At 44.0% G+C, this 10264-nt stretch overlaps 1 long non-coding RNA gene across 1 annotated transcript; it reads right to left on the bottom strand.

Moving 5' to 3' along the window:
• Positions 1–4453: 4453 nt before the first annotated feature.
• Positions 4454–10264, bottom strand: LOC129838055 (uncharacterized). The gene is made up of 2 exons (XR_008756820.1): positions 9608–10264; positions 4454–5087 (listed from the first exon to the last, which is right to left on the bottom strand). It is a non-coding gene; the product is annotated as an uncharacterized LOC129838055 (long non-coding RNA).

The following is a 10264-nucleotide window of genomic DNA, read 5'->3' on the forward strand; positions in this document are numbered from 1 at the left end:
TAATTGCAAATTATTGTGAGGTCATGTTGACATTGTTTATGTTAGAATGTTACCTATTTATTTACATGTGGCCAAGTGGTCTCAATTTGTGTTCTCAAAAAATGTTATGTTCTCAATTTAAACTGCTTGGCATATCAATTTCTTAAGGATATCAATATTGCAGTCAATCAACTAAAGAAAACATGTACATTGTGTTTAAGATATGTGCGAAGAGATACTACACAGAGTTTGGAATATTATCTTTAAACTATTGTGCATGAAACATTGACTCTTGGGGGTGTCCTAAAACAGTGTGGTTTTACCCTGATACGAAATGTCCTAAAACAGTGTGGTTTTACCCTTATAGGGGATGTCCTTATAGGGGGTGTCCTAAAACAATAAAAAGTGAACAGTAAATATTACACTAACATCTCTCTCTCTCTCTACCCCTCTCAATCTCTCCCTGATTCTCTCTCTCTCTCTCTCTCTCTCTCTCTCTCTCTCTCTCTCTCTCTCTCTCTCTCCCTCTCTCCCTCTCTCTCATTCTCTCTCCCTGAGTCTCTCTCTACCCCCTCTCTCTCTCACACACACTCTCTCCCTGAGACTCTCTTTACCCCTCTCACTCTCTCCCTGATTCTCTCTCTGTCTCTCTCTCTCTCTCTCTCTCTCTCTCTCTCTCTCTAATTCTCTCTCCCTGAGTCTCTATCTACCCCCTTTCTCTCTCTCTCTCACACACACTCTCTCCCTGAGTCTCTCTTTACCCCTCTCACTCTCTCGCTGATTCTCTCTCTGTCTCTCTCTCTCTCCTCTCTCTCTCTCCCTGAGTCTCTCTCTACCCTCTCTCTCTCTCTCTCCCTCTCTCTCTCTCTCTCTCTCTCTCTCACTTCTCTTTCCCTCTCTCCTGCTCTCACCTCCCTAAAGTCATTAGAAAGTGTCTTCCTCGTTCATTCTAAGCTGTTCTATACCTCCTCTTTTCCTTCTGTTCAGTGTTGTTACTGATGGACATGGTGATTGACTGTTAAACTTCTAGTTGAGGCACATAGAGGCCCTTACAACTCCCACATCAGGTTGGTTTTGATGTGAGTGTTTCTTGGATACCACTTGTATGTATTTCATAAATATATTTTTTAAATGGGTAGGATTGAACCCTGAGCTAGTTTCTCTCTGGCTCTGTGCGTATTGAGTGCTTTGGCATGGTGAGTATGTGTGTGGAATAGTAGTGAATGGGTTATCAGTGTATTGAGTGGAGTGTACAGTGTATGACTCCACACACAGGGTCACACAGTGACACAAGACAAACACAGGCTGACAGATGGAGAGTGATAGGCTCTCAGTAATAGATGTATCACCAGTGTCACGTCCTGACCTTAGAGAGACTTTTTATTTCTCTATTTGGTTAGGTCAGGGTGTGATTTGGGAGGGCATTCTAGTTTGTCTATTTCTTTGTTGGCCGGGTATGGTTCCCAATCAGAGGCAGCTGTCTATCGTTGTCTCTGATTGGGGATCATACTTAGGCAGCCCTTTTTCCCACCTGCAGTTGTGGGATCTTGTCTTTGTATAGTTGCTGTTTAGCGCTACAGAGCTTTACGTTTGTTTCGTGTTCTATTGTTTTTTGGTGTCATTTGAAAATAAAGTAAAATGTACACCTACCAGGATGCTCCTTGGTCTCCTTCTATCAACGAGCGTAACACTCAGACTCTTTTTCACGCTGTCTCTCTCTTTCTTTCTCTAGAGAGAGATACTGTGATGATGACACTCTTTTCTCCCTGTGGTTGATTATTCATTCTATACCACTTTCACTCCTTCACCACACCTCGTTCTATACCACTATCACTCCTTCACCACACCTCGTTCTATACCACTATCACTCCTTCACCACACCTCTTTCTATACCACTATCACTCCTTCACTACACCTCTTTCTATACCACTATCACTCCTTCACCACACCTCTTTCTATACCACTATCACTCCTTCACCACACCTCTTTCTATACCACTATCACTCCTTCACCACACCTCTTTCTATACCACTATCACTCCTTCACTACACCTCTTTCTATACCACTATCACTCCTTCACTACACCTCTTTCTATACCACTATCACTCCTTCACTACACCTCTTTCTATACCACTATCACTCCTTCACTACACCTCTTTCTATACCACTATCACTCCTTCACCACACCTCTTTCTATACCACTATCACTCCTTCACCACACCTCGTTCTATACCACTATCACTCCTTCACCACACCTCTTTCTATACCACTATCACTCATTCACCACACCTCGTTCTATACCACTATCACTCCTTCACCACACCTCTTTCTATACCACTATCACTCCTTCACTACACCTCTTTCTATACCACTATCACTCCTTCACTACACCTCTTTCTATACCACTATCACTCCTTCACCACACCTCGTTCTATACCACTATCACTCCTTCACTACACCTATTTATACCACTATCACTCCTTCACCACACCTCTTTCTATACCACTATCACTCCTTCACTACACCTCTTTCTATACCACTATCACTCCTTCACCACACCTATTTCTATACCACTATCACTCCTTCACCACACCTATTTCTATACCACTATCACTCCTTCACTACACCTATTTATACCACTATCACTCCTTCACCACACCTCTTTCTATACCACTATCACTCCTTCACTACGCCTCTTTCTATACCACTATCACTCCTTCACTACACCTCTTTCCTCTTTCTACACCTCTTTCTCTCTCTCTCCCTCTAACCCCATCTATCTCTCTCTACATCCCTCTCTGTCCCTCTAACCCCCTCTATCTCTCTCTACATCCCTCTCTCGCTCCCTCTAACCCTCTCTATCTCTCTCTACATCCCTCTCTCTCCTTCTAACCCCCTCTATCTCTCTCTACATCCCCTCTCTCTCTCTCTCCCTCTAACCCCCTCTATCTCTCTCTATATCCCCCTCTCTCTCTCTCCCTCTAACCCCCTTTATCTCTCTCTACATCCCCCTCTCTCTCTCTCTCCCTCTAACCCCCTCTATCTCACTCTACATCCCCCTCTCTCTCTCCCTCTAACCCCCTCTATCTCTCTCTACATCCCCCTCTCTCTCTTCCTCTAACCCCCTCTATCTCTCTATACATCCCCCTCTCTCTCTCCCTCTAACCCCCTCTATCTCTCTATACATCCCCCTCTCTCTCTCTCCCTCTAACCCCGTCTATCTCTCTCTACACCCCCCCTCTCTCTCTCTTCCTCTAACCCCCTCTATCTCTCTCTACATCCCCCTCTCTCTCTCTCTTCCTCTAACCCCCTCTATCTCTCTCTACATCCCTCTCTGTCCCTCTAACCCCCCACTGCTCTCCCCTTCCTGTAACAGTAATCTACAGTGCCCAGATAGCCTCAGCATAGAATGGAAACACTAAAATCATTAAAGCTTGTCTCTACTCTTCAAATATCTTCAAATATTGTATTTTATCATCTCCATTCATCTTGCCTACAGTCATGTCTCTGATTCACTCTGATGTTTATTTTGCTCTCATGCTGAGTATTTAGTTATTCTGTGTGTATGTGTGTGTGCTCATGTGTAACTCTGTGTTGTCTGTTCACACTGCTATGCTTTATCTTGGCCAGGTCGCAGTTGTAAATGAGAACTTGTTCTCAACTAGCCTACCTGGTTAAATAAAGGTGAAATAAAAAAAATAAAAAAATACAAATTCTGCTCACTTAAACTCAAATCTATCTCCATCCATCCATTCCTCCCTCCCTCTCTCTCTCTCGTCCTTCCCCTCGTCTTCTCTCCTTTCCAGGGGTGCTGTTCAGTATTGAGGTCACGTCTACCTACTTTGCTGTGAGGGTATTTCGCTGCCACCTTCAGTGCCTTCATATTCAGGGTGCTGTCTGTGTGGAACATAGATGCTGGAAAGCAAAACAACTGAATCCCACTGTACACCTTTTCTCTCATGGTGATGTCATATGTTTATTCATGCCAGGTGTTTTAGAATAGGATCAGCTTTCACTCTCTCGCAATCCCTGTCACAGTCACCATTACAGCTCTTTTCCGGACCAACTTCCGAATGGATTTTCCCTTTGACCTGCAGGAGCTCCCAGCCTTCGCTATCATTGGGTGAGGGTGCTTAGTAAACATTCTACACACCCCTTTTTGACCCAACAGTCTTCAACTGAACTGCACCCACTTTGTGATGGTGTGGGGATCAATGGGTTTGTGTGTGTGTGTCTTCCTGACTCCCTGTTGTAGAATCTCCTGTGGGTTCCTGACTCTCTGTCCCCTGTCTGTGTGTTGTAGGATATCCTGTGGGTTCCTGACTCTCTGTCCCCTGTCAATCAATCAATCAAGTTTATTTTATATAGCCCTTCGTACATCAGCTAATATCTCGAAGTGCTGTACAGAAACCCAGCCTAAAACCCCAAACAGCAAGCAATGCAGGTGTAGAAGCACGGTGGCTAGGAAAAACTCCCTAGAAAGGCCAACACCTAGGAAGAAACCTAGAGAGGAACCAGGCTATGAGGGGTGGCCAGTCCTCTTCTGGCTGTGCCGGGTGGAGATTATAACAGAACTATGCCAAGATGTTCAAAATGTTCATAAGTGACAAGCATGGTCAAATAATAATCATGAATAATTTTCAGTTGGCTTTTCATAGCCGATCATTAAGAGTTGAAAACAGCAGGTCTGGGACAGGTGGCGGTTCCATAACCGCAGGCAGAACAGTTGAAACTGGAATAGCAGCAAGGCCAGGTGGACTGGGGACAGCAAGGAGTTATCATGCCCGGTAGTCCTGACGTATGGTCCTAGGGCTCAGGTCCTCCGAGAGAGAGAGAAAGAAAGAGAGAAGGAGAAAATTAGAGAGAGCCAAGATTTTCAAAATGTTCATAAATGACAAGCATGGTCAGATAATAATCAGGAATAAATGTCAGTTGGCTTTTCATAGCCGATCATTAAGAGTTGAAAACAGCAGGTCTGGGACAGGTAGGGGTTCCGTAACCGCAGGCAGAACAGTTGAAACTGGAATAGCAGCAAGGCCAGGCGGACTGGGGACAGCAAGGAGTCATCATGCCCGGTAGTCCTGACGTATGATCCTAGGGCTCAGGTCCTCCGAGAGAGAGAAAGAAAGAGAGAAGGAGAGAATTAGAGTGAGCCAAGATTTTCAAAATGTTCATAAATGACAAGCATGGTCAAATAATAATCAGGAATAAAAGTCAGTTGGCTTTTCATAGCAGATCATTAAGAGTTGAAAGCAGCAGGTCTGGAACAGGTAGGGGTTCCATAACCGCAGGCAGAGCAGTTGAAACTGGAACAGCAGCAAGGCCAGGTGGACTGGGGACAGCAAGGAGTCATCATGCCCGGTTTGCCGTGACGTATGATCCTAGGGCTCAGGTTCTCAGAGAGAGAGAAAGAAAGAGAGAACGAGAGAATTAGAGAGAGCATACTTAAATTCACACAGGACACTGGATAAGACAGGAGAAGTACTCCAGGTATAACCAACTGACCCTAGCCCCCCGACACATAAACTACTGCAGCATAAATACTGGAGGCTGAGACAGGAGCGGTCAGGAGACACTGTGGCCCCATCTGTCTGTGTGTTGTAGGATATCCTGTGGGTTCCTGACTCTCTGTCCCCTGTCTGTGTGTTGTAGGATATCCTGTGGGTTCCTGACTCCCTGTTTCCTGTCTGTCTGTTGTAGGATATCCTGTGGGTTCCTAACTCCCTGTTTCCTGTGGGTTCCTGACTCCCTGTCTCCTGTGGGTTCCTGACTCCCTGTCCCCTGTCTGTTGTAGAATCTCCTGTGGGTTCCTGACTCCCTGTCTCCTGTGGGTTCCTGACTCCCTGTCCCCTGTCTGTTGTAGAATCTCCTGTGGGTTCCTGACTCCCTGTCTCCTGTGGGTTCCTGACTCCCTGTCTGTCTGTTGTAGAATCTCCTGTGGGTTCCTGACTCCCTGTCTGTCTGTTGTAGAATCTCCTGTGGGTTTCTGGGGGCCTTCTTTGTCTACCTGAACAGACAGGTGGTTCTAGTGATGAGGAGACAGGCGGCTCTCACACGCTTTCTGACCAAGCAGTGAGACATCACGCACGCACACACTCACTCGCATACATACACACAAGCACACAGTACACACATATAGTACACACACACAGTACATACACACAGTAAACACACACTGTTACACTCACTCAAATGTCTTCACAATTGTAATGCTTAGCAGACACTATTACCCAGATCCCTGACACTTTTCCACATTCCATTCCAGATGAGTTTCATTTGGGTAGCCTCTTCTTACAAAGTAATCTGTTACAGGACATTGACCCAGACACGCAGGGCTTAACAGCCAGCCATTCACTCAGTTAGACACATTCACTTAGCCATTGACTCACCAGTCAAGGTACATTGAGCTCACACATTAGGAAGGGCAGAGCAGTAGAGGTGTCCTGCCAAGAACTCAACAGCCTGACAGCCAGACAATGAACTAGGATGAGATTCCTGCCAATTTACGTTATTACCCTAAAATGCTTCACATTTAAGTAATGGCATTGTGGTTTGTTATAACGGTTGAGTATCCCAGTGGTTTAATAATAGTGTGTGTGTGTGTTGTGTGTGTATCTTTGTGTTTGTGCGCATGCGTGTGTGTGTTTAGTCGGTTAATCTACCCAGGTGCAGTGACGTTTGTCATCGCCACCCTGACTTTTCCTCCTGGATTCACCCAGTAAATGGATGGAGAGGTCAGAGAGCATTATTGAGCTTATAAGCAAAGGTTTTTATAAACAAAGGTTTCTTCCTGCGGAGTTTTTCCTAGCCACCGTGCTTCTACACCTGCATTGCTTGCTGTTTGGAGTTTTAGGCTGGGTTTCTGTACAGCACTTTGAGATATCAGCTGATGTAAGAAGGGCTATATAAATAAATTTGATTTGATAAGAGTTTATGTTCAGGACTTATAGAATAACCTTTAATACATCCATGTATTGCCTACAGGCTGAAGTAAGCAACCCTGTTAACTATAATGTTTTGTAGTGCGGTTTTAAGGTGATACGGATCAATTAATCTTTCAACACCACTGTATAGCCGCTCATGCAGAGATGTATAACCTAGAACCACTGTCATAACCTAGAACCACTGTGATTATCATTTAACCCTGCTGGTCATCTATGAACATTTGAATATCTTGAAGAACAATCTAGCCTTAATGGCCATGTACTCTTTTGATCTCCACCGGCACAGCCAGAGGAGGACTGGCCACCACCTCAGAGCCTGGTTCCTCTCTAGGTTTCTTCCTAGGTTCATTCCTTTCTAGGGAGTTTTTGCTAGCCACCGTGCTTCTACATCTGCATTGCTTGCTCTTTGGGTTTTAGGCTGAGTTTCTGTATAAGCAATATGTGACATCTGCTGATGTAAAAAGGGCATTATAAATACATGTGATTGATTGATTGAGATGACTGCATGCAATTCACTCTCTACCACCTGTGAAGAGGGGTCATAAATGAATGATCTCTGTCTCTCTGTCGCTCTGTCTCTGTCTCTGTCTCTCTCTCTCTCTCTCTCTACCTCTCTCAATTCAATTCAATTCAATTTGCTTTATTGGCATGACGTAACAATGTACATATTGCCAAAGCTTATTTACAATATAAAAATGAGAATCAAAATTGTCAACGGTACAACAGTAACAACAATAACTAAGTGTCAAAATAACCATACATTGAGCAATAACAATAAACATACAGTAAAGTACATGTGCAGGTTGATTGGTCTGTCAGACACTGTCCAAGAGTTTCAAATTTGGGGAAATGACACTCTCTAATTGTTGACATTTTGTCAGGAAATGCAGCTCCGTCTCAGGTTCTGCTATTGTGCAGTGGTTGCACAGCCTTTCCTCTACAGGGAGCCAGGTTTTCCTGTGTCTACCCTTCTCAATGGCAAGGCTGTGCTCACTGAGCCTGTACTTTGTCAAGGTTTTTCTAAAGTTTTGATCAGTAACCATGGTCAAATATTTAGCCACGGTGTACTGTCGATTTAGGGCCAGATAGCACTGCATTTTGCTTTGTGTTGCTAGCAGCTCTGACAGATATGAGAGGGGGTCACTGTATTTTAGATATTTCCAAAACTGAATTGCTCTTTTTTCAGTTTTTATTATTAGTGGATATTTGCCTAAGTCTGCCCTGCATGCATTGTTTGTAGTTTTCCTCTGGGCATGTAGGAGAATCTTACATAACTCTGCATGCAGGGTTTCAATGGGGTGTTTGTCCCATTTTATGAAATCTTGTTTTGCAAGTGGACCCCACACCTCGCTGCCATAAAGTGCAATTGGTTCAATGACATATTCAATTAGGTTTAGCCAAATTTTAATAGGTATTTCAATTTGAATTTGCTTTTTAATGGCGTAGAATGCCCTGCGTGCTTTCTCTCTCAGTTCATTCACTGCCTCATTAAGGTGTCCAGTTGAGCTTATTTTTAAACCTAAGTAATTGTAGTGTGTGCAGTACTCTATATATTTTGTACCAATTGAGAACTTTGGTCTAATTCCCTGAGATCTGGATCCTCTCTCTTCTCTCTTCTCTCTATCTCTCTCTCTCTCTCTCTCTCTCTCTCTCTCGGTCTCTCTCGGTCTCTCTCTCTACTCTCTCTCTCGGTCTCTCTCTCTACTCTCTCTCTCTTACTCTTCTCTCTACTCTCTCTCTCTTTCTCTCTCTCTCTCCCTGTTCCCCCTGTCTTTCCTCAGAGTCTATGATCCTATTGAGGTCTATCGAGAGGACAGAGCTGCAGGCCATCTCTGATTGGTGGCTTTCAGCCGAGAGGCGTATCTTTGAGAGGGGTCAGGGGTCACCGGGTCAGGGCTGGGAGTCCTTCCCTTTAGTAGACGAGGAGGGAGGAGAGGTGACACGATGGATGATAGATGGAATGATTGAACGATAGCATCATATTTATTATACTTATTAAAGGAATAAATGTCAGTATACTTATAATGCCTTTATAATCACATTTATAATGCATTATAATTATCCACAACATCATGTAATACTTGGTTATCAACCTGATTAGCCCTTTTGTCTGTTCTCCAGACCTCTCCTGTACAAGATGAGCAGAATAGGCCACTCCCATCCCCCAAACCACAAGAGCCCTCCACCAATCACACCGGCTCAGGTGACATGAATCACACAAAATATCAGAATATGACATAGAATTGGGATGTACCCACTATTGCTATTTTGTTACCAGTGCATCCATGTTTGTATTTGTATTTATTATGGATCCCCATTAGCTGCTGCCAAGAAGCAGCTACTCTTCTTGGGGTCCAGCAACATTAAGGCAGTTATATACAATTTCAAATATTACGTTACATTTCATAAGACTTTTCACAACACATTAAGTGTGTTCTCTTAGGCCACTATTCTACAACCAGATACTGTATCTACAATAAAACATCTATGTGTACATATGCTAGTTGGCTTATTGGTTTGCTGTTAGCGCTTCAAATGTTTATAAGCAATCAATACAGCAGAATCAATATTAGACCTGCTGTTCTATCGTTTGCTCATGGAGTTTGTTTACAACAATTAACCAGCACCTTCTGTAGAAAAGTGTTGAATGTGTTGGAGTGAGAATGTTTACCCAATTTACTCACTTCTAAATGTCTGTCCTGTCCTGTCTTTCAGGGAAGCGTTCCATCCAGTCTGTGAGGGGAATATTTCAGTGCCTCTTCTCCTCTTCCTCAACCAGCCAGGCTGAAGCTCAGGTATCATCCCATATCAAGATAGAGGTTGGCTGTAACCACTGATAGGGGGTCAGATATATTAGAAGATGTTTTTCATTCCCATAATGGTTGAGGTTTGGATTGGGGCTAGGGCAACCTGATCCTGGATCTGAGGTTAAGGCCAACATCAACATCAAGCTTTCCTCTGGTAGCTAAATTCGTCTGGTAGCTCAAAGAGGAGAAATATCCCATTCTGTCCAGTAGGGGACACACGCTCACGTCAATGGCATGACCTTGCTATAATGTATGATATGATATGTAATGAGCAAGTTAGTCATTCTGTGTGATGGAGAAATAGCACCACAAGGGGGCATCTGATCTGACCCTTTGTAAACCTGGAGGGAGAAAATAACTCAAATCTCTGAACCACCACCCCCTCTCTCTCACACTCCCTCTTTTCTTTCTCTCTCTTTCTTTCTATCGCTTTCTCTCTCTCTCTTTCTCTATCTCTTCCTCTCTCCAGGAATCCACCCCTCCTCCACTCACTGACACCATGTCCACAGAAGAGGTAATGTGTCTCACTGACCC

Source organism: Salvelinus fontinalis, chromosome 38 (genome assembly GCF_029448725.1).
Source record: "Salvelinus fontinalis isolate EN_2023a chromosome 38, ASM2944872v1, whole genome shotgun sequence".
NCBI classification, from domain to species: domain Eukaryota; kingdom Metazoa; phylum Chordata; class Actinopteri; order Salmoniformes; family Salmonidae; genus Salvelinus; species Salvelinus fontinalis.